Raw genomic sequence first — 23,045 nt, 5'->3', positions numbered from 1 at the left:
TTGGCTAAGTTGATCCCTAGGTACTTTATTCTTTTTTTGGCTACTGTAAATGGAATGGTTTCCATAATTTTCTTTTCTGTTTGTATATTGCTGGTGTACAGAAAAGCTGCTGACTTTTGCGGATTGATTTTGTATCCTGCTACTTTGCCAAAATGGTTTATTAGGTGTAGGAGTTTGGGGACTGAGTTTTTTGGGTCCTTCAGATATAAGATCATGTTGTCTGTGAATAGGGATAACTTGATTTCTTCCTTGCCGTTGTGGATCCCTTTGATGTCATCCTCTTGCCTTACTGCTATGGCTAGGGATTCCAGCACTATGTTGAAAAGAAGTGGGGAGAGTGGGCATCCTTGTTCCTGAGTTTAGGGGCAATGATTTAAGTTTCTCTGCATTTAATATGATGTTAGCAGTTGGTCTGTTGTATATGGCTTTTATTGTTTTGAGGAATGTTCCATCTATTCCTCTTCTCTCCAAAGCTTTTAATAAGTATGGATGTTGTATTTTGTCAAAGGCTTTTTGGGCATTGACTGAGATAACAATGTGAATTTAGTTCTGTTTATGTGGTAAATTACGTTGATTGATTTACGGATGTTGAACCATCCTTGTGACTGTATGATGAAGCCTACTTGGTCATGATGTATAATTTTCTTGATCAGTTTCTGGATCCTGTTATCTAATATTTTTTTGAGGAGCTTTGCATCTGTGTTCATTAGTGATATTGGTCTGTAGTTCTCTATTTTTGTTGGGTCTTTGCCTGGTTTGAGAATGACTATGATACTAGCTTCATAGAATGAGTTTGGGATTTCTCCCTCTATTTCTATTTCGCGGAAGAATTTGAGGAGTATTGATATTAGCTCCTCACTAAAGGTTTTGTAGAATTCGTTGGTGAATCCATCTGGGCCTGGGCTTTTCTTTGTTGGGAGGGTCTTGATTACCTCCTGTATCTCATTGTAAGTTATTGGTTTATTTAGTTGATTTATTTCTTCTTGGTTCAGTTTGGGCAGTTTATACTTCTCTAAGAATTGATCCATTTCTGTAAAATTATTGTTTTTTACTGAATAGAGGTTCTGGAAATACTTCCTTATGATTGTTTGAATATCGTGTGTATTTGTAATTTTTCCGGTGGACTCCCTGATTTTACGTATATGAGTCTCTTCTCTTCTTGTTTTTGTAAGTCTTTTGAGGGGTCTGTCAATTTTATTTATTTTCTCAAAGAACCAGCTTTTAGTCTTATTTATTTGTTGAATGGTCTTTCTATTTTCAATCAGATTTATCTCTTCTTTAATCTTTGTGATCTCTCTCCTCCTACTCATTTTAGATTCGGTCATTTCTTGTTTCTCCAGTTGTTTTAGTTTCATCGCAAGGTTATTCACATTCTCTGATTCCATTCTTTTAATGTGAGTGCTGAGGGCAACGGTCTTGGCCCTCAGTACTGCCTTAGCTGTGTTCCTTAGGTTTCTTTGTGATGTATTTTCATTGTCATTGTGGCTTATGAATTCGTTGATTTCATCTTTAATTTGGTCTGTGGCCCATGTGTTGGATAACAGTGTGGGGTTTAGCCTCCAAGAATGTGTATAGCCTCTGTGGTAACCATTGTTATTGAGGGTTACCTTTAATCCACTGTGATCAGGTATAATACATGGGATGATGTCAATACTTTTGTATTTGCTGAGGTTCTTTGTGTGGGCTATGACATGGTCTATATTGGAGTATGACCGATGGGCTGCTGAGAAGAAGGTGTATTGGGTCTCTGTACGATGGAAGATTCTGTATAGATCTGTCAGATCTATTTGGGATATGGTGTTACTTAGGTCCTCAGCTCCCTTGCTGATCCTCTGGGTGTTGGATCTGTCTCTTGGAGAGAGTGGGGTATTAACGTCTCCCACTATGATTGTGTTTTCATCTATCTTGTTTTGTAATTCTGTGACAATTTGCTTGACATATGTGGGGCATCTTTTGTTCGGTGAGTATACATTTATCACCGTCATGTCTTGATTATGGATTTTTCCTGTATTAAAATATAGTGTCCTTCTTTGTCTTTTTGAGTTGATTTCAATGAGAAGTCCTGCTTGTCTGAGATCAGGATGGCTATACCTGCCGTTTTGGTAGGTGCGTTTGCTTGGAAGATCTTGCTCCATCCTTTCATTCGGAGCCTGGTTTTGTCCCTTGCTGTATGGTGGGTCTCTTGTAGACAACAGATGCCAACTTTTTGTTTGCGGATCCATTCTACCAGTCTGCTCCTTTGTATCGAAGAGTTTATACCATTTATATTCAAAGAGATGAAGGATAAGAGTGTTTTTCTCCTTCCGTTTTCTTGTTGGGCTGTTTATTCTCTTTTATTTTTTCTTGTCTTTAGTGAGTTGCTCTTTCTGTTTCTGTTTCTGTCTGTATGTACTGTACGATCTCTGTTGGGTGGGATTCCCCTCTTAGAATTCGCTGTAGGGCTGGTTTTTTATTCACACACTCCTTTAGATCCTCTTTTCTATGGAAAGATCTGGTTTTCCCTTCGAATGTGAACTCCAATTTCACTGTCTATTTAATCCTAGGTTGCATATTGTTGGCCTGTAGAACTTGGATGGTGTTCTTCCACTCATTTCGTGCTTGGTAGGTTTGTGTGGAGAGGTCTGCTGTTATTTGGATCCTCTTCACATTGTAGAAAATTTCTTTCTTCGTTTTGGCTGCATTCAGAATTTGCTCTTTATTCTTGAGATCTGAAGTCTTGAATATTATGTGTCTTAGGGTGGCTTTTCTGGGGTCTGGCCTGCCAGGTGTCCTATAGGCTTCAGTTACCTGGATGGGGTCACTTGTGAGATTGGGGAATTTTTCTGCAATAACTTTATTGAAAATATGATGAAGCCCTCTGCTCTGGTATTCAGCTCCTTCTTCTATTCCAATTATGTGCAAATTATATCTCTTGCCTTTGTTCATTAGTTCCTGGATTAGTTTGCCCTGAAGCTTCACCGTTTCATGGAGTGTGGGTAATTTTCTGGTTGTTGTCGGCTGCTTCATCGTCCAAGCAAGAGATTCTGGATTCCATATGGTCAATTCTTTGTGCTGTGGATTCAATTGCGGAGTTTATGGATGTCAGAGAGCTATTTATGGTTGCCAGATCAGCTCTGATCGTGGAAATTTCTTCCTTTAGAGTTGTATTTTAAATCTTTTTTTTTTTTTCATGCATTTCACTTCTCAGGATGTTAAGGTCTTCTTTAACGGAGGTTTGCATTGTATCCATTTTTTGCTTCCATTTCTTTCTTGGCTTCCTGGATGTCCTTCAAGACTTCCACTCTAAACTCCTGGTATTGTTTTCTTATTTCATTTCTGAAGCTTTCCATAATTTCTGTTAACATGGCCTCATTTGCTTTTTTATTTTCCATCTCCTCTTCAGTCATGCTGCTTTTTGGAGCTGGCGAGTTGGCTTGCCCTTTGATGAACTGTGTTATAATTCTTTGTGATTTTCGCATCTGGAGATCTGTGGGTGGCTTCCCTGGTTTGGTTTTGTGCTGGTTCTCGCTGGTCCATCAGTGGGAGCCTTGTGCCCTGGTGTCCTGGTTCTGGGTTTGGGTTTGGTTGTTGAACCTTGCTTCCCAATGGGTGAGCATGACCTTCTCGGTTGTTGCTGAGGTGGTCACTCTCCCTGCACTTGTGGGCCGGTAGGTTCTGTGTCTTTCTCTGTGGGACGTTGTCCTGCCCCTGTGCTGTGCTGACCCTAGCGTGCCCCTGTTGGGGGTTTGCTGGTCACTGATTCAGCATGACATGGAGGCTTATCTCTTCTTTGGTTCTTTTTTCCACTCTGTATCTTGGTTAGAGGAGCTCACCTCGCAGGCAGTTTGTCTTCCTGTGTGGACTTCTCTGGGTCCGGTGTTGTTGAGGTGCCGCCCACCCACTTTTGCGAAATGCGCCAAAGTGAGTGTGCACAGGCTGATGGAGAGCTCTGCCCTCCTGTGTAGGCATGCCTACCAGAGCGGATACTGCCGCTGTGGCCCCACCTACTTAAGCGGGTACACCTATCAGAGCGTGCGCTGTGGCCAGGGGCCCCGCCCACCTCTGCGCTGTGGGCCCACTACAACAAGCGTTGCTGCTGTGGCCCCATCCATCTGAGCAGGGTACGCCTACCAGAGCGAGCCCTGGGTTGTTGGGTTATGCTTGCGTCCTCCCGCGAGTCTGCTGTGGGGGGCGGTATGTGTGGGGCCCAGTGGGATCAACTGTCCAGGTGTGGGGTTAGCACCCTCAGACTGCACCTCCACTGCGAGGGTGTGTGTGTGATCAGGCCCAGGTGTCCCTGCTGTGCTGGTATTGCCCACCAGCGCCTGTGATTTTAGTTGTAAAAGTCCGCGAGGTCCAGGCGCCTTGGGTGGGTCTTGCACTGCCGGCCATCCCTCAGCCCCTGTTGGGAAGGTGGCAGGGCCAGTTTAGCCAGTTCAGGCTCCTGGGCGGCCTTGGGGCTGCTCTGCCCTTCCCCTGCTAAACTCCTGTGACTTCCTAGAGCCTGATGGGAGCTTCCCGCCTGATTTGGGGGTTGTTTCCTTGGGGTGGGGAGGGGGAGGGAGGGAGATCTAGCTTCTTTGTAGGGTTTGGGTCTCTGATAGCTGGTCTCCCATTGGGGGAGGGGGTAATGGAGGACTCAGTGGTCCTGGATTGTGTGTGTGTCCCGGGCTGCCGTTGGTCCTTTGGGTGTGGTGAAAGGTCGTGGTGGCATCCCTGGCTCTCCCCTTCTGCACCACTGGGTTCCCCAGCTGCTTATTTCCATTCCCCGTGTGGTCCCGAACTTCCCGTGGCCGCCGTCGCTGTGTGTCTTGGTCTGCACTCTCCCTGGTGTCCGTGGAGTCCCGTTGTCTGGACTCTGCACTCCCAGCAGTTGGTCTGCCGATTGCCAGGTCCCCTTTCCCAGCCTGGCCCTGTTCGGGCCAGGGTCAGCTGGTGGGGGGAGGGTGCCCCGTAGATTCTCTGGCTCCGTGTAGGTTTTCAGCTCTTCTTTTTTGCTCCTTTTTGTTTTCCTGTGTTTCTCCACTGCCTATGTGTAAAATTTGAAGCATAAATATAGTCATGCCTACTGGGAACTAATCAGACAATAAGATCTACCTACAAAAGTGAAATATGTAAGTTGATCACCCTGCCAAACTGTTTTTTATGGTACTGAATATTGAACCTAGAACACTGTACCTGTTAGGCAAGCACTTTCTCATTGAGCTATACCTGAGCCCACGCCAAACAATTTAAACCTAGATCAGTATTGATTTTCTAATATTTCTTGTTTGTTCACTAAAAAATTAAGTTGTTATTATAAAAATTATATACAGAGGAGTTATGTAAGTCAAGCAAAGAGTTAATTACTTTTTGGACAATGTCACTCTTTCCCCTGCTCTCTCCCAGTTTCCCCAGTTTTCAAGCCCTCACCCCACAAGTTGTATAGTTCATTTTCAACATAGTGTCCAGTGAGTACAGCTGCTGCATTTTTCACCCCAAGAATATCCTCATTTGGTCTCACTATGTGTGAATGCCTAGAGGCTTATGTAAGTTTATTATGTTCTGGTGTATTTCAGACCTAGCTTCCACATATGAGAGAAAACATGCACCATTTTTCTCTCTGAAGAAAGAAATGATGATATGATTTTTTCAAGTGTTTGTGTAACATTCCATGGTGTATAGATATCACGTTTTAAAAAAATCCATTGATATATAGTAGGGCATTTGCACTGTTTCCATATTTTGGTCATTGAGAATAGTGCAGCAATGAACATGGGTGTACAGGTGACTTTTTGGTGTCTTGGTTTGTGATGTTCTGGATAGGTGCCCAGGAATGGTATGGCTGGCTGATAGGGAAGGTGGATGTTTAGTTCTTTTGAGGAACCTCCAGACTGCTGTCCAGAGTGGTTGTACCAGTTGACATTCCCAGAAGTGCAATAGAGTTCCTTTCCCTCCACATACCTGTCAATATTTGTTGTTATTGGAATTCTAATGTTGGCCAATCTAACTCGATTGAGATGGGCTCTCAGAGAGTTGTTTTATTCCCAGGGGTAATGAGCATTTCCTCATGTATTTCTTTGCCATTCTTACCTCTTCTTCTGAGAGTCTCTCTTTAACTCATTTGCCAATTTATTAATGGGTTTATTAGCTTTGGGAGGGGTTAGTTTCTTGAGATACTTGTATATTTTGCATATTAGGCCTTTGTTTGGTGTATTGCTGTTAAAGCGCTTCTCTCAGATTGGTGGCTGCTTTTCTAGTTTAGTTACTATGTCTGTTTGTTCATTTTTACTTCTTGCTTTAGGACTTACTACATTTTTTTTTTAAATAAAAATTTACTTCAGATTTATACAAAAATATACTATAGAATATTGCATTTCAATTACATCATGGGTCAGAATTTACTGTGTTTTATAAAGGCATATAACCCTAAAAGTCATACTGAGAAGGACAGATGTTAACAACTATTAAATAAAAAGTATACAAAATGGACATTCATTGTACTACTTCCTCTACATTTGCTTATAACTGAAAATTTCCATAATAAAAAAGAAAGAAGAACATGCTGTAAGTTACAAGGTTAACCTGTGAATGGTACTGCATGTTCCATGGAGTTTAGAGTTCTGAAATTATCAGATAAAGATATGAAACTGATTTTTATCGTATCATGTTCTTTGATATCTTTGGTTTTTTTTTTTTTTTTTGGTTAGGTGTGTGCTCTACATACCACTAATTCAAAGACAAAATGTTGAGTTATTTTTTGCCAGAACAATTAAAACTTCAGACATTTGAATTAGTGGCTGGGAAATAAACATGAAAAAAATCGAAATAGCTTGCATATAAATTCATTATAATCAGAAATCATATGCAGGTCTGAATATTTACAAATGTATATGGTATGACTATTTAAATTCTATTCTCGGTTTTAAATAGCCTTCTCCTTTGCATTTATTCAAGGAGACAAACGACAGCAACTTTGACAAAATGGATTATTTTTTTCACTAAAAGTCTCTAATGTACATTAACATAAAAAATTTAAGGATAGCTAAATTAAAGTCCTATGAGTTTAAAGGAAATGGATAATGTAATGGAAAAGTATGCTGCAGCAACCATCCTTTATCAAGGAGATGTACCTAGGTAGATTATTGTGTAGGCAGGATTGTTATATTTGCTAACAAGCCAATGGACAAAACTAGCCCAAACTGATTCTGTGTTTGGATCCTTCTTTTAAGTCTGCTCCAGCTCATTACCTATCAAAGTCAAGTAGAATCTCTCTTCTTATGCTTTGATACGTCAATTTCTCTAAAGTTAAATGTCAACAAATCTTCTTTTGGATAGAAAGAGAGACAAGCACTTTAGTGTTACAATTTATTTCCCTCAAATGGAGGGAAAATCATTCACTCAAGTGAAAGTGTTTTGCATTTATGTTTTAATTGTCATGGCCTGTGAACAGTTATAGACTTGTTTATTATGAATTAATGAGAAACACTTATTTTCTCTTTTCCTAGACCTGAGGTACACAAAACAGTTTTTTGTGTATATGTACTGTGTAGAGGTTATGTTCTCTACTTCATGTCATGACACATCTTTGACAGGTAAAGTAACATTAATTGTAATTAGAATTAAAATATTAATTTCTTCTCCAGAATGGTCCCTTGACAAGACAGTGAGTCTCAGGATTAGGTTTTTCTGATTTCTGGAACAAAAGTTAACTCTTATTGATGTTCTGCTTTGACCTTATTTTCCCAGAAATTTATAGCTGTAGAATAAGACAAATTTCGATTTTTAAATTATATACATATATATAACTTCATATATACATGCATCTATACATATACATAATGCAAAAATATATTGAAGCATAGCTCTTTAAATTTTCTATTTTGAATATATATTTTCAATTTTTATCTGCATATATATGTGACAAATTTGCCAACTATTTACTATTTATATATACCACAGATAAGCTTGCTTGCATATCATTTTTAGAACTAAAGACATTACCTTGACAATAAAAATTAAAATTAGAAAAGGAAATGTATGGAAGCTTTTGTTGAAAAAATAACATGCATTTGAGGTGCTTCCTTTTTCTAGACTTAAGTTTGCTAAAAGAATATAAGTTTTCAAATCCCAAGTTATATGATACATTTTTTTCCTCTTTTCCCACCAAGGGAATTTTAATTATCATTATTGAAATCTTTATCAGCTATTTATTTGGATATCTGTTGCCTTTTAAATTTTATTTTAGTTAATAGGCCATTAATTCTCAAGCAATTGCCATACCATATAAACAAAAAAATTCAAACTCCTTTTTAATTCCTGTTTTTCGTGTGTGTGTGTGTGTGTGTGTGTGTGTGTGTGTGTGTGTGTGTGTGTGTGTTTATCTTGGTTATTTTCCAGAAGTATTTTCTTTTCTTTTCCTCCTTTGTTCCCTCCCTTCCTCCCTTCCTCCCTTCCTCCCTCCCTCCTTTCTTTTTCGTTCTTTCTTTTTCTTTCTTTCCTTTTCCTTCCTTCCTTCCTTCCTTCCTTCCTTCCTTCCTTCCTTCCTTCCTTCCTTTCTTTCTTTCTTTCTTTCTTTCCTTCTTTCTTTCTTTCTTTCTTTCTTTCTTTTCTTTCTTTCTTGCTTGCTTGTTTGCTTGCTTGCTTTCTTGCTTTCTTGCTTGCTTACTTGCTTTCTTTCTCCCTTTCCTTCCTTCCTTCCTTCCTTCCTTCCTTCCTTCCTTCCTTCCTTCCTTCCTTCCTCCCTTCCTTCCTTCCTTCCTTCCTCCCTCCCTTCCTTCCTTCCTTCCTTCCTTCCTTCCTTCCTTCCTTCCTTCCTTCCTTCCTTCCTTCCTTCCTTCCTTCGTTCCTTTGTTCCTTCGTTCCTTCGTTCTTTCCTTCGTCCGTTCGTTCCTTCCTTCCTTCCTTCGTTCCTTCCTTCCTTTGTTCCTTCCTTCCCTCCTTCCTTTCTTGCTTGCTTGCTTATTGGTCCAAGGGCTTGAACTTAGGGCCTGGGTGCTGTTCCTGACCTTTTGTGTTCAAGGCTATAGTTCTACCACTTGAGGCACAGCCCCACTTCTGTTTTTTATTTTTTTTATATTTAATTAGAGATCAGAGTCTCACAGACTTTTCTGTCTGGGCTGTCTTTGAACCATGATCCTCCGATTTCAGCCTCCGGAGTAGCTAGGATGATTGGTGTGAGCCAGCAGTAACCAGCTCAGAAATGTGATTTTGAGCAATTTTAGGATTAGCTTTTTCTCCACACTCAAGATATGTGGACAAAATGCAGCACAATTTGGGAAAATTATGAAGATTTGTTGTCAAAGTCTATATGGCAAATCTTAGTTTCATTGGATAAGCCTGTTAAGAATAAATTTAGTGAACTTCTAGGAAGATGGTGCCGTCACAATAGGGAGGCACCCCAACTTGCTCCATCTGAATAGTGAGCTGGGAACTCCAACACCCAACACCCCATCAAGAGACCAGCAAACCCAACAACTCGAACAGAGAAACATATGAAATGTAAAAGAACAAAAAAAGAAGAGCCTATAACTTGCACAGAGCCGGAAAATCTCCAGGGTGCCCTCCCGCTCCACCCCCCCCCCCCCAGCCGACCCCAGCCTGAACGGGGCCTGGCTGGGAAAGGGGACCTGGCTCTGGTAAATGGAACCACAGACCGTCAGCAACTAGAGAAGCAACAGCCAAAATGTCACACCAGGAGTGCAGAGTCTAGACAGCAGGAGCTCCATGGGCCCCAGACCGAGCACAGAAGGCGGCGTGGGACCAGAGGTGCAAGACCGAATGGCCACGAACAGACAACACAGCAAGGGAACCAGGTGGCACAGACAGGGAGAGCCGGGACCGCCACCACCAAATGATGGATCACCACACCCCAGCACCCCAGCCCTGAAAAGCCCACGGCAGCATGGGACACACACACAATCCAGGACCAGTAAGTTCCCCATTTCCCCCCCCCCCCACAATAGGAGACCAGCTCTAGCAGAGACCCAAACCCTACAAAGAAGCTAGAGTTCCCTCCCTCCCCCTCTCTACCCTGAAGGAACAAAATAGCCCCATATCTTGCGGTTCTAGGACCCTACATTCTCTGGGAGGACATGGGAGCTAGCAGAGGCAGAGCAGTGCCCAACAAAGTGACTGGGAAACACCTTAGACAGGTGTTCCCCAAAACCCCAGCTGGAGATCCTGAACCTGTCTGCACCAGCCCCCCCCAGCAGGGACCCGGAGACTGGTAGGCATTTGGAACGCCACCTGAGGTGCCCTGGTTTGTGTGGGCTTTTTGAGCAACAGTCAAAGGCTTGCTGTGGTGCAATACTAGCCCAGCAGGGACACCTGGGCCCAAATACAAACCCCCCTCACAGAGGAGGCACAGAGAGTCTGTGGGCACTAACCCATGCCCAGATGATTGAAGCTGCTGGGGTCCACACATACCACCCCCACAGCAGACTCGCAAGAGGGCACAAGCACCCTCCAACAACTCAGGGCAGCATGCCCCCAAATGAAACACTAGAGTGCACTCGCACATGCCCACCACACCGGAGGGCCAGTATGGGTCAGCTTGCTAGCCCTCCAGCAGGAGGATGTCCTGTCCAACTCCCCCCCCCATGGGAGCCCAAAAGTGGGCAAGCTGCCCCCTCAGCAGCAACACCCGCTCTGATAGCTGCACTCTGCACAGGTGAGCAGGGCCCCCCAGCGGCATCACCCATTCTGATAGGTGAATTTCACAAGGTGGTCAGGGCCCCCCCATTGGCAGCGCCCGCTCTGATAGGCACACTACACACAGGTGGGTGGGCCACCCCTGAACAGCAACACCTGCTCCAACAGGAGCACTCCACACAGGTGGGCAAGCCTCCTCTCAGAGACAATTCTCAAGCTAAGAGGTGAGCTCTTTTGACCATGGCACCTAGTGGGAAAAGAATCAAAGAAGAGAAAAGTCTCCACGCCATGCTGAACCAGCAACCCGCAAACCCCCATCAAGGACACACTAGTGTAAACACAACACAGCGGCAGGGCACAGTCCTGCAGAGAAAGACACAGAACCTACCCACCCCCAAGTGCAGTGAAGGTGACCACCTCATGTCAGAGCTCTCCACACAAACTCACAATGCATGAAGAGCCTGGAATAACACAATCCAAGTCCTCTAGGCCAACAACTGCTAACCCAGAATTAGATACCCAGCAAAATTAGAACTTACTTTCGAGGGAAAAACCAGAACTTTCCATAGCAAAGAGGAATTAAAGGAATACATGAACAAAAAACCAGCCTTACAGCGAATTCTAAGAGGGGAACCCCACCCAATAGAAAATGTACAAGACCTCCAGACAGAAACAGAAAGAAACTATAATAGCCAGAGCCCAACAGGAAGAACAGCTTAGTAAAAACAAGAGAGAAGGGAGGGGAAACACAGCTTAACAGGAAAATGAAAGGGAAAAACACACCAATCCATGATCTCTTTGAATATAAATGGTATAAATTCTCTGATAAAGAGGAACAGACTGACAGAGTGGATCCGTAAACAAAAAATTGCCATCTGTTGTCGTCAAGAGACCCATCTTACAGCAAGGGACAAAAGCAGGCTCTGAATGAAAGGATGGAGCAAGATCTTCCAAGCAAATGCACGTACCAAAACAGCAGGGGTAGCCATCCTGATTTCATCAAGCTAGACTTGTCATTAAAATCAACTCAAAAAGATAAAGAGGGGCACTACATTTTAATACAAGGAAAAATCCAGAATCAAGATATCACGGTGATAAATTTATACTCACCACACAAAAGAGGCCCTAAATATGTCAAACAAATTCTTTCAAAACTACAAAACAAGATAGACCAAATACAATCATAGTGGGAGATTTTAATACTCCACTCTCTCCAAGAGAAAGATCCAACACCCAGAGGATTAGCAAGGGAGCTGAAGACCTAAGTAACACCATATCCCAAATGGATATGACAGATCTGTACAGAGTTTTTCACCCTACAGAGACACAATACACATTCTTCTCAGCAGCCTATGGAACATACTCCAAAATAGATCATGTCATAGCCCACACAAAGAACCTCAGAAAATACAAGAGTATGGACATTATCCCACGTATTCTATCTGATCACAGTGGACTCAAGGTAACCCTCAAAAACAAAGGATACCACAGAAACTACACAAGTACTTGGAGGCTAAACCTCTCACTGTTATCTGACACTTGGGTCACAGACCAAATTAAGGATGAAATTAACGAATTCATAAGCCACAACGACAATGAAAATACATCACAAAGAAACCTATGGGATACAGCAAAGGCAGTGCTGAGGGGCAAGATCATTGCTCTCGGCACACACATTAAAGAATGGAATCAGAACAGGAAATAACCTCATGATGCAGCCTAAACGACTGGAGAAACCAGAACAAAATTGAATCTAAAAAGACTAGGAGGAGAGAGATCACAAAGATTAAAGAAGAGATAAATCTGATTGAAAACAGAAAGACCATTCAACAAATAAATAAAACTAAAAGCTGGCTCTTTGAGAAAATAAATAAAATTGATAGATCCCTTGCAAGACTTACAAAGAAAAGAAGAGAAGAGACTCATATCCGTAAGATCAGGGAAAACACCAGAAAAATTACAACAAATACACACGATATTCAAACAATCATAAGGAACTATTTCCAGAATGGTTACTCACTAAAGAGTGAAAATTTTACAGAAATGGATCAATTCTTAGAGAAGTATAAACTTCCCAAACTGAATCAAGAAGAAAAAAAAATCAACTAAATAAACCAATAACTTACAGTGAGAAAAACCTAGGCCCAGATGGATTCACCAATGAATTCTTTAAAACCTTTAATGAGGAGCTAATACCAATACTCCTCAAACACTTCTATGAAATAGAAACAGAGGGAGAAATCCCAAACTCATTCTATGAAGCTAATATTATACCCATCCCCAAACCAGGCAAATACCCAACCAAAAAAGAGAACTACAGACCAATATCACTAATGAACACAGACCCAAAGCTCCTCAACAAAGTATTAGCTAGCAGGATCCAGAAACTGATCAAGAAAATTATACATCATGATCAAGTAGGCTTCATCCCACAGATGCAAAGAGGGTTCAACATCCGCAAATCAATAAATGTAATTCACCACATCAACAGAGCTAAGACCAAGAACCACATCATCATCTCAGCTCATGCCCAAAAAGCCTTTGACAAACTACAACACCCATACATGTTAAAAGCCCTGGAGAGAATAGGAATAGAGGGAACATTCTTTAAAACAATAAAAGCCTTATACAACAGACTAACTGCTAATATCACATTAAATGGGGAGAAACTAAAACTATTTCCCCTAAATTCAGGAACGAGACAAGGATGCCCACTCTCCCCACTTCTATTCAACGTATTTCTGGAATCCCTAGCCATAGCAATAAGTCAAGAGGGCGGCATCAAAGGGATCCACATTGGCAAAGAAGAAATCAAACTACCCCTATACGCAGATGACATGATCTTATATCTGAAGGACCCAAAAAATCAGTCCCCAAACTCATAGACCTAATAAACCATTTTGGCAAAGTAGTAGGATACAGAATCAACCCACAATCATCACCAGCTTTTCTGTACACCAGCAATGTACAAGCAGAAAAGGAAATTATGGCAATAATACCATTTACAATAGCTAAAAAAAGATTAAATTACCTAGGGATTAACCTAACTAAAGATGTGAATGACATATTGAATGAGAATTATAAAAATCTAAAAAGGGAAATCAAAGAAGACACAAGGAGATGGAAAGACCTCCCATGCTCATGGGTAGGCAGAATCAATATAGTGAAAATGGCCACATTTGACCAAATTGTTATACAAATTTAATGCAATCCCCATCAAGATCCCAGCTACATTCTTCACTGAAATAGAGAAAAAAAAAACCCATAAATTCATATGGAACAGCAAAAGACCAAGAATAGCCAAAGCAATTCTAGGCAAAAAAAGCAGTGCAGGAGGTATCACAATACCAGACTTCAAGCTCTATTATAGAGCCATCATAACAAAAACAGCCTGGTATTGGCATAAAAACAGACCTGAAGACCAATGGAATAGAATTGAAGACCCAGAAATAAATCCGCATTCTTACAGTCAGCTGATATTCAACAAAGGTGCTAAAGACATACAATGGAAATAACATAGCCTCTTCAACAACTGGTGCTGGGAAAACTGGGCAGCCACATGTAGAAAACTCAAAGTAGACCCTAGCCTATCACCATGCACCAAGATCAACTCAAAATGGATCAAGGACCTCAACATCAGACCTGAATCCTTGAAACTACTGAAGGACAGAGTAGGAAAGACGCTAGAACTTATAGGCACAGGTAGGAACTTCCTGAATACAGTCCCAGGGGCACAACAAATAGGGGAGAGTCTCGACAAATGGGACTACTACAAAATAAAAAGTTTCTGCACAGCTAAAGACATAGCCACCAAACTAGAAAGCAGCCAACCATATGGGAAAGGATCTTCACCAGCACAGCAACATAAAAAGTCCTAATATCTCTCATCTACAGAGAACTCAGAAAACTAACCCCCTCCAAACCCAGTAAACCAATTATTAAATGGGCAAAGTAGCTAAGGAGGGACTTCGCAGGAGAAGACATAAAAATGGCAAAGAAACATATGAGGAAGTGTTTAACATCCCTGGCAGTAAAGGAAATGCAAGTAAAACAACCCTGAGATACCACCTCACTCCAATTAAGTGGCCTATACAGTGGACTCAGCCAACAACAAATGCTGGAGAGGATGTGGGGAAAGAGGAATGCTTCTCCACTGTTGGTGCAAGTGCAAATTATTACACCCACTTTGGAGAACAGTATGGAGGTTCCTCAAAAAGCTCAACATAGACATACCCTATGACCCAGCCATACCACTCCTAGGCATCTATCCTGAACAACAGGTCTCAGGATATCAAAAAGACATTTGCACATCCATGTTTATCGCTGCACAATTCACAATAGCCAAAATATGGAAACAACCCAGATGCCCCACTACAGAAGAATGGATCCAAAAATATGGTACCTATACTCAATGGAATACTTCATAGTGATTAGAAATGGTGAAATATTGGGATTCGCAGGGAAATCGTCAGAGCTTGAACAAATAATGTTGAGTGAGACAAGCCTAGATCAAAGAGAACCTAATGGGGCATGGTCTCCTTGACTGTTAGGGTGTCGGAGGGACAGTAGAGACCAGGTCTGCCAAACAAAAAACTTCTTTTCAAATAGTATTTCCACAGGTTTGGGTCCACGACTTTACACTATGTATCTAAAACCGAACAACTACTAAACATAAAGAGGTCTGGAATAGACCTATCAGTGGATTATGATAGCTCATATGATCATATAAGATGAGGATAAGCAAAAACAAATCTAAGAGAAGTACACAAGAGGATTCTATTGTTGACGTTACATTTAAAGTTCTAGGTGAATTTCCTTTGGCATATGCTATATGGTTACTGTATATGATTTTGGTGCACTGGGTATTATATATGCCTACTTGATCTATGGAAGGGAAAGAAAAATGAGGGTGTAAGATATCACAATAAATGTACTCACTGCCTTATTATGTAACTGTACCCCTTTTGCACAACACCTTGTCAACAAAATTTAATTAATAAAAAAGAAAACATATTGGATATGTTATGCAAGCACTTACATATGAAGGATTAAAAACGGAGAGAAAAGATTCTACAAGTTTTTACAACATGGTAATACATAAATTAATTTAAAATGTTTACTTCTTGAAGCAATGATCAAATCTCTTCCTATAGTATCAACATGTTTCTTTGAAAGATTAATTTCCACTTGTCTAAAGTTCTTCCCTTAGTCAAACTTTTGGTAAATTTGTATCTAGTTTAAAATAAGGAGAGAGAGTATGCTTATGGGAATGTGAGTCTACCTGTATATATATGTGTGCTTATTAATATATTCATGTATCTGTGTGTATACAAAATTAAGAACATGTAATGAAGACAGAAATAACCGGGCACTCATGTATTTTAATTTTTAGGTTACTGACACTTTTCCTTCAGCAAAACTTCTCACAATAATTGAATTATCATAAATATCAATATATTAAGCATTGAATGAAAACTCAAGATGATATGGAAAGTGTAGGGATTTACAATATTTAAAAGCTGAGTCCTAGTAATTGCCGAAAAAACTGATCCTATAGAAATAAAACATAGCAAACTAAATCAGAAATAGTTCTCAAATACATCCGTTTTGAAATAATTAAATCAATGTTAACACTCAATCGATAATATTATAAATGTAAATCTAAATTGACCTTAAGCTATCTAGATGCATGTGAAAGGATAGCATTGGATATTAAAGACTAAGGAGTAAAGATGAATGTAGAAACAATTTAGAAATTGAGGTAAACATTGGGCAAAGGTTGGTACAGACATTTATATATATATATGTTACATATATATGCATGCATACATAGGTATGTCTCATCATTTCAATTTCTTCTCAGAGTGTGTAGATAACTGGGTCCTTTCTTATCATATTTTCAAAGATTAAAGGATAAAATCCTTTGCAGAGCAGTTGGAGAAATTCAATGTACCCAGACAAGAACTTATCTGAAGCCATGGCTGGGGAGCAGCTCTGCCTTGAGCATGACTACGCACCTTTCGGTGCAAGAGACAGTGTGGCTGAAAACGAGCCAAAGGCACCTGAAACAAAATCAGCAGACACTCTAGTAAAATGCTCTGCTACCTTAAATATATATATACGTACGTATACGTACGAATATATATATTTAAGGTAGCAGAGCATTTATATATATAAGGTAGCAGAGCATATATATATATATATATATACATATGCAGAAAATTAGAGATGGGGTAACAATGATTAAAAACAATTGTACTCATTACCTTAGCTATGTCACTGTAACCATCCTGCTCATCACCTTTACAATAAGAATTATATATATATATATATATATATATATATATGAAGAAATGTACTCTAGAATAAGAATACCAAAGAAGTTACTTTTTAATAGTTTCAGACTTTATTCCAGATGTTTCTAAATAGTATGTTGTTATGCCCATTGGATTTTGGTATCAGAAAAGCTCAAGAAGCCAACATCATTTTGCAAGTCCACATCTGTGACCTTAGGCAATTCATTTATGTTTTGTAGAGTACATTTGCCTTATGAACTTATGAATGCCTTATCAATATAAAATGAATATGTAAAACATTCAGCATGCTACTTGAATGTAACTAGGCATGTCAGATTTCATGTTTATAAACATGTTTATAAATGTTCTAATGCTACAGAAATAATCATTATATGCTTTAACTTTTCATCTATTTGGTACTGACTTTGAGAATGTTAATTAATCTATACTATGAAAGATTATAAATACAATCATTGTCAATTATGACAAGAGAAGAATGAGACTCAAATTATTTTTGTATCTTATGAAAGTCTATTTATTTAGCAATTTGTAAGCCCATATTGTTCCAAGTAGTTTTCTACAAGTTCCATATACAGAATGCAATAACTAACACAAGACAAAAGCAACCAACAATAATCTTTTAACTTGCACTTTTTATTCCAAAAAAAAATTAAAGGTTTTCTTCCTTTCACATGCTACTTTCTAATTTGGAACAGCTAAATTGAATGCCCTTTTCCCTAGTGGTGAGCAACAAAGAATTCTAACAAGGTAGCTGCTGCTTTAATCAACATAAAATATCCAAACCCTGGATTGAGCAGGTTTAGTGTATAAATCCCAGAGGAAAGTTAATGAAACCAGAATATTGAATGTTGTTACATATATATCCAGCATAAGTAGCCAGGAGTAAATGTTGGCTTTACAGAAGCAATAAAGCTAAAATAATTTTATTTTTTAAATGTTAGCAGGATTCAAATGAAAGGTTAATAGAATAGTTCATGCATTCAATGGACATTTATTGGACACCTCTTAAGTGCCAGAGTATAACTGCTAAAGCAGGACTTGCAAGGGTAAGAATGAGCAAGGAAATGCAGGAGTAGGGTATGGAATCCTCTGTGGATTGAAAGGACACAGTAATGATATAGTGTGCTTGTGGGAGTGGATAAGATCATAAAAAAGCAAACCCCTAGTATTTGAGTATGTCACTCTGGAGAAAAGTGTCTCTGTGATGAAACTAGGAAGTTATGGCACTTAACTTCATACCTCCACTTGATCAAATGTTAGAGAATCCAGATATGTGTTACAGAATTGGATCTGGGTATTTCTGTGAGGCTGTTTTGAAGTGAAATGAACATTTGAATGGATGGATTTAGTAAAGCAATTTGTCTTCCTTAAGATAGTAAGTGCTTCAGCACTAGCTCAAAAACAATGCAGCCAAGTAACCATGGACTAAAGACTCTGACACTTTAAGCCAAAATAGATATCCTCTTTTACGTTGTTTATCTTAGGTATACTTTTACAACAATGCAAGTTGGATATCACACTGAGTCACTCATGCTGTTATTATAAACTATGGGCATCTACAGGGGTAATTAGTAGAAAATTGAATCTGTTGAACAGGCAGAATTAATAAGGCACAGTGATTGGTTGGGTATGGGGCTGATAATGCAGGGGAAGGCATTTTGATGATTCATCAGGATAAAATAAACAACTATATTGTGGTGTCACCTTTCATTAATATATGAATCCAGGCAAAATTATAGATTTAATGCTTCATAATCATTGTTTGAATCCTTATACCAGTTACCACTAAACAGTTAATAGCCCAGATTTCAGGAGAAAGACTTGGTTAGGTTGTGTAGTGACAGAATGCTGGAATATTGATTGTCATCATCAGAATGAGATATCCCCAGAGAAAGCATTCTTAGAGCATTCTTATACAATAAGTTGACTATTATATACTATATATATGAAAGAGTCAGAAATATGGTTTATATACTTATATAATAAGGAAAGGATTTATAGACTGAAGTTAGATGTGAAAACTATAATTAGAAAAAGGATTAGTCATCACTAATATAAGAACCTGTTAGTAATTACCATAACAATTATTCAAGAGTATAGAGACCAAATAAGACCCATATTCAAAGAAAGTAACAACCTGTTAACTTTATATAATTTAACAGAAGTACAAGTAATCATTGTTCAATTCCATTTTCTTCAAAATGTATTTGAATAATATATTTCTCCACCCATATTCAAACACCACTACAGCTTTTATTTCAAAGTGGTAGCTAGTGTTCATATTATTTGTGAAATAAATTTTATCATGATGCGAATCACACAGGAAATTTTATGGATCGTGGTTACATTCAAATACTGTCAAATACCAGTGTTCGCTATTCCTATAATAAATCAGTCAATAAGCCAAACAATGACTTTTAAATATCAATAATATATAACAATTCATTTGAGTTCATAACAGTATTTAATATTCTTAAATGTTACACAACTAGATAAATACAGCTTTTTTTCCTTCCAACAGTTTTAAATATTATTTAGTGCTTATTTTTTTTCTCCATTTTACTTCTTTCCCTTATTGTAAAGGCTTTTAAGAGTTGTGCTTCTTAAGTGGGACATGACAAAAACCAGTTCCTGCATAAAAATACTTTCAGGATCTGCATACCAAAGCTAATTACTTACTATTTAAATGATAAAGATTTTCTTAGAAGGGGTGATGGTGTTTAAAAGGAAATGCACTCTTTATCAGACTAATGTTACAACTGTAACTTCTCTGTATATAACCTTTACAATAACAAAAAATGCATTAAAATTTTTTTAGATGATAAAGTAAGAAGAAGTTGCTTGAAATTATATAGAAAATAATTTTAATAGGGACTGGTATCATGCAACAATAATCGTGTGGTATGACTAATACTCTGTCAAATCCCTAACTTTAGAGTAAAGAAGGAAATTTAAATAATACTACAACATGGTACAAGCAAAATAAAGGCCCAAATAAAAGATAAATAAAGTAATATTTGTTGAACACCAATAGTGACCCACAATCATTTCATATATTACTAAATTTATTCTTTTTTTCCTTGGCAAATAGTTTTTTTTTTTAATTTTTTGACACCGTGTTGTGCAAAAGGGGTACAGTTACATAATAGGGCAGTGGGTACATTTCTTGTGATATCTTACACCCTGTTTTTCTTTCCCTTCCCTAGATCAGGTAAGCCTATATACAATACACCTTGTACCAAAAACATATACAGTAGCCACGTGGCCTACCCCAAAGGAAATTCACCTAGGACTTTAAATGTAACATCAACAATAGAGTTTGCTTATCCTTGTCTCATATGAACAAACATACATAGCTTTTGAGCTATTGTGATCCACTGAGAAGTCTATTTTTGACCTTTATATGTTGAGTAGTTATTTGGTTTTAGTTACATAATGTAGGGTCGCTGACCCAAACATGTGGGAAATACCATTTGACAAGAAGTTTTTGGTTTCACGAACCTGGTCTCTACTGTCTCCCCCTCTCCCCACCTTAACGGTCATATATCAGGGAGATCATGCCCCTTGGTTTTCTGTGTTCTAGGCTTGTCTCACTCAACATTATTTGTTCAAGCTCTGACGATTTCCCTGCGAATCCCAATATTTCACCATTTCTAATCACTATGAAGTATTCCACTGAGTATAGGTAACATATTTTTGGATCCATTCTTCTGTGGAGGGGCATCTGGGTTGTTTCCATATTCTTTCCCTGCTAGTTGCTGTGGGTCAAGTGAGCTTGCCTCTCTTTTTTTTTCAAATTTTTATTATCAAACTGATGTACAGAGAGATTACAGTTTCATATGTTAGGCATTGGATACATTTATTGTACTGTTTGTTACCTGGTCCCTCATACCCCCCTCCCTCTTCCCCATTTCCCTTTACCCCCATGAAGTGTTCAGTTCACTTACACCAAACAGTTTTGCAAGTATTGCTTTTGTAGTCCCTTGTCTTTTTTTTACTGTGTGTCTCCTCTCAGATTGGGTGTTGCTGCTGAGGGGTGGCTCGCCCACTGGTCCTGGGCTGTGTGTGTGTGTCCCACACTGCTGTGGGCTTTTCTGGGCTGGGATATGCCGATTGATTATTTGACGGCGGTGGCGGTGGCCCCAGCTCTCCACGTCCCATATGTTTCTTGAAGTACATCTATTTTCAACAGATCAGTTTTATTGTTCCATATTTACATTAGAGTTTAACATGTTTGCCTGAATGCTTAGCAGATTGACATCTCTTTGTTTATTTCTATGATTTATAGCTTGAGCGCAGGAGACATCTGTCATTGACAAGCTCAACTAATGTAAGTGATCTTATTTCTCAGAATTTTCATGTGACATTGAAATTTTGATAAATATTTTTGCATATAAGATAAAATGATAAAAATAGCAGCTGAAGCTGTAATTACAAGAGTTACCCAGTACACAGTTTATTGTTTAGCCTATTATATGAGAAAATCAAGCCACTGTTCTAACACTTCATTTTTAGAACTATATACCAGATATATTTATTTCAAATTCTTCCATACTTTTAATAAAAAGTTAACCTCTAAATTAGTCAATGTTAAAACTAAATCTTGGTTAATATTCTTATACACAGGAATAGTAACACATTTAAATGTTTAATTGCCTCAGCTGCATAAGGGTTAACATTCAGATATATATCCAGGTCATTTTAGGCATTGTCAGATGGTTGCTAGGCAACAGATATCACATTTGCTGATGTTTGTTTCTAGGCAAAGCTTATGGTGTGAAAAGAAGAAATTATACGGTACCTGTATTTTTGTTATTATGGTTTGGGAAAATAAAGTATTTGGAAAAAAATCTTGACATTAATTAACTACATTATCTTTCTTCTAAATATCAAAACTATTTCATTTGATAGTTAAATAATAAGAGTATTGTAAATTTAAACTACAAATGGCATTTTGTGTCTTATGTGGTCTTAGTTATGGAATTTTCACATAATTTCATTTTTGTGTCTTGTTCTCAAGTTAATTAGTTTTTCTAAATCAATTATTGAAATAAAGCTACAGAATAGGATTAATTAAAATATAATTAACTTAGAATATAGACATTTTAGTAAGACTAGAGATGACAATGAATTACAGGGGAAGGAGAGCAACATGGCAACACTGCCATAGGTAAGCTCACTAGTTTCTCTGACCACACAGAGCTTTAGGGTCATAGGACACACTTTACCTCAAGAGACTGACACCATTAGGCCTCCAAGCAAGTAAAAATTCTATTCTTCCATCAGGAAGAATGACATTTCCCCTATTTGTAAGGAAATGGAAAAACTTGGAAAAAATTCTACTAAGTGAAGTGAGCCAGTCCCAAAGAAACATAGACTCTGGTTTTCCTCACTGGAAATAATTAGGACTTATCTAGGAGAGTCCTAGCACAAGATACCAATACCTCAGTACGTAAGATGATGCTAATCCAAATGAACTCCAAGTTATGGAAATAAATGGTTTATTATTGTTGTTATTTCAACATACCATGTGAAATTATGCCTTTTTCTTTTGTTTTTACTCCCCATGGTTTTACCCCATTTTCACTGTAACTGAGTTTGGTACCTTGGTTATTATATATACATTTATCTGAGCTAAGGAAGGGAAGGGGAACATCAAAATGGAGAGACAAAGGTAAAAGGCGAACCAATGCAACAGCAATACTTATAAGACAATATGCTGTAAATCGACTGTACAACTCGGGGAAGGAGGGAATTGGAGAGTGAGGAAGCTGAGAGAAAAATGGAGAAGGTAACAAGTTTGATAAGAAATTTACTCACTGTCTTATGTATGAAACTGTAACCCCTCTGAACATCATTTTGACAACAAATTAAACGAAAAGATAGCAAACACCAAAAAAAAAAAGAAAAGAAAATGAGTTACATTACACAACTCAGGCACAAAAGCAAATAGTTGTGTAGTTACAGTATATAACCAAGGCATAAATATTAAACTCTCTGATAGAAATGGTGTTGGATCTTAGAAATGTAGGATGAATTTATTCTTTTCCAAAATATTTCAAGTTATTATTGCAACATATTATTAATTTCTATTGTTTGATAGAAGTAACAACAGGA

Source organism: Perognathus longimembris, chromosome 12 (assembly GCF_023159225.1).
Source record: "Perognathus longimembris pacificus isolate PPM17 chromosome 12, ASM2315922v1, whole genome shotgun sequence".
In the NCBI taxonomy this organism is placed as follows: Eukaryota; Metazoa; Chordata; class Mammalia; order Rodentia; family Heteromyidae; genus Perognathus; species Perognathus longimembris.
This window is presented reverse-complemented; position numbering follows the sequence as displayed.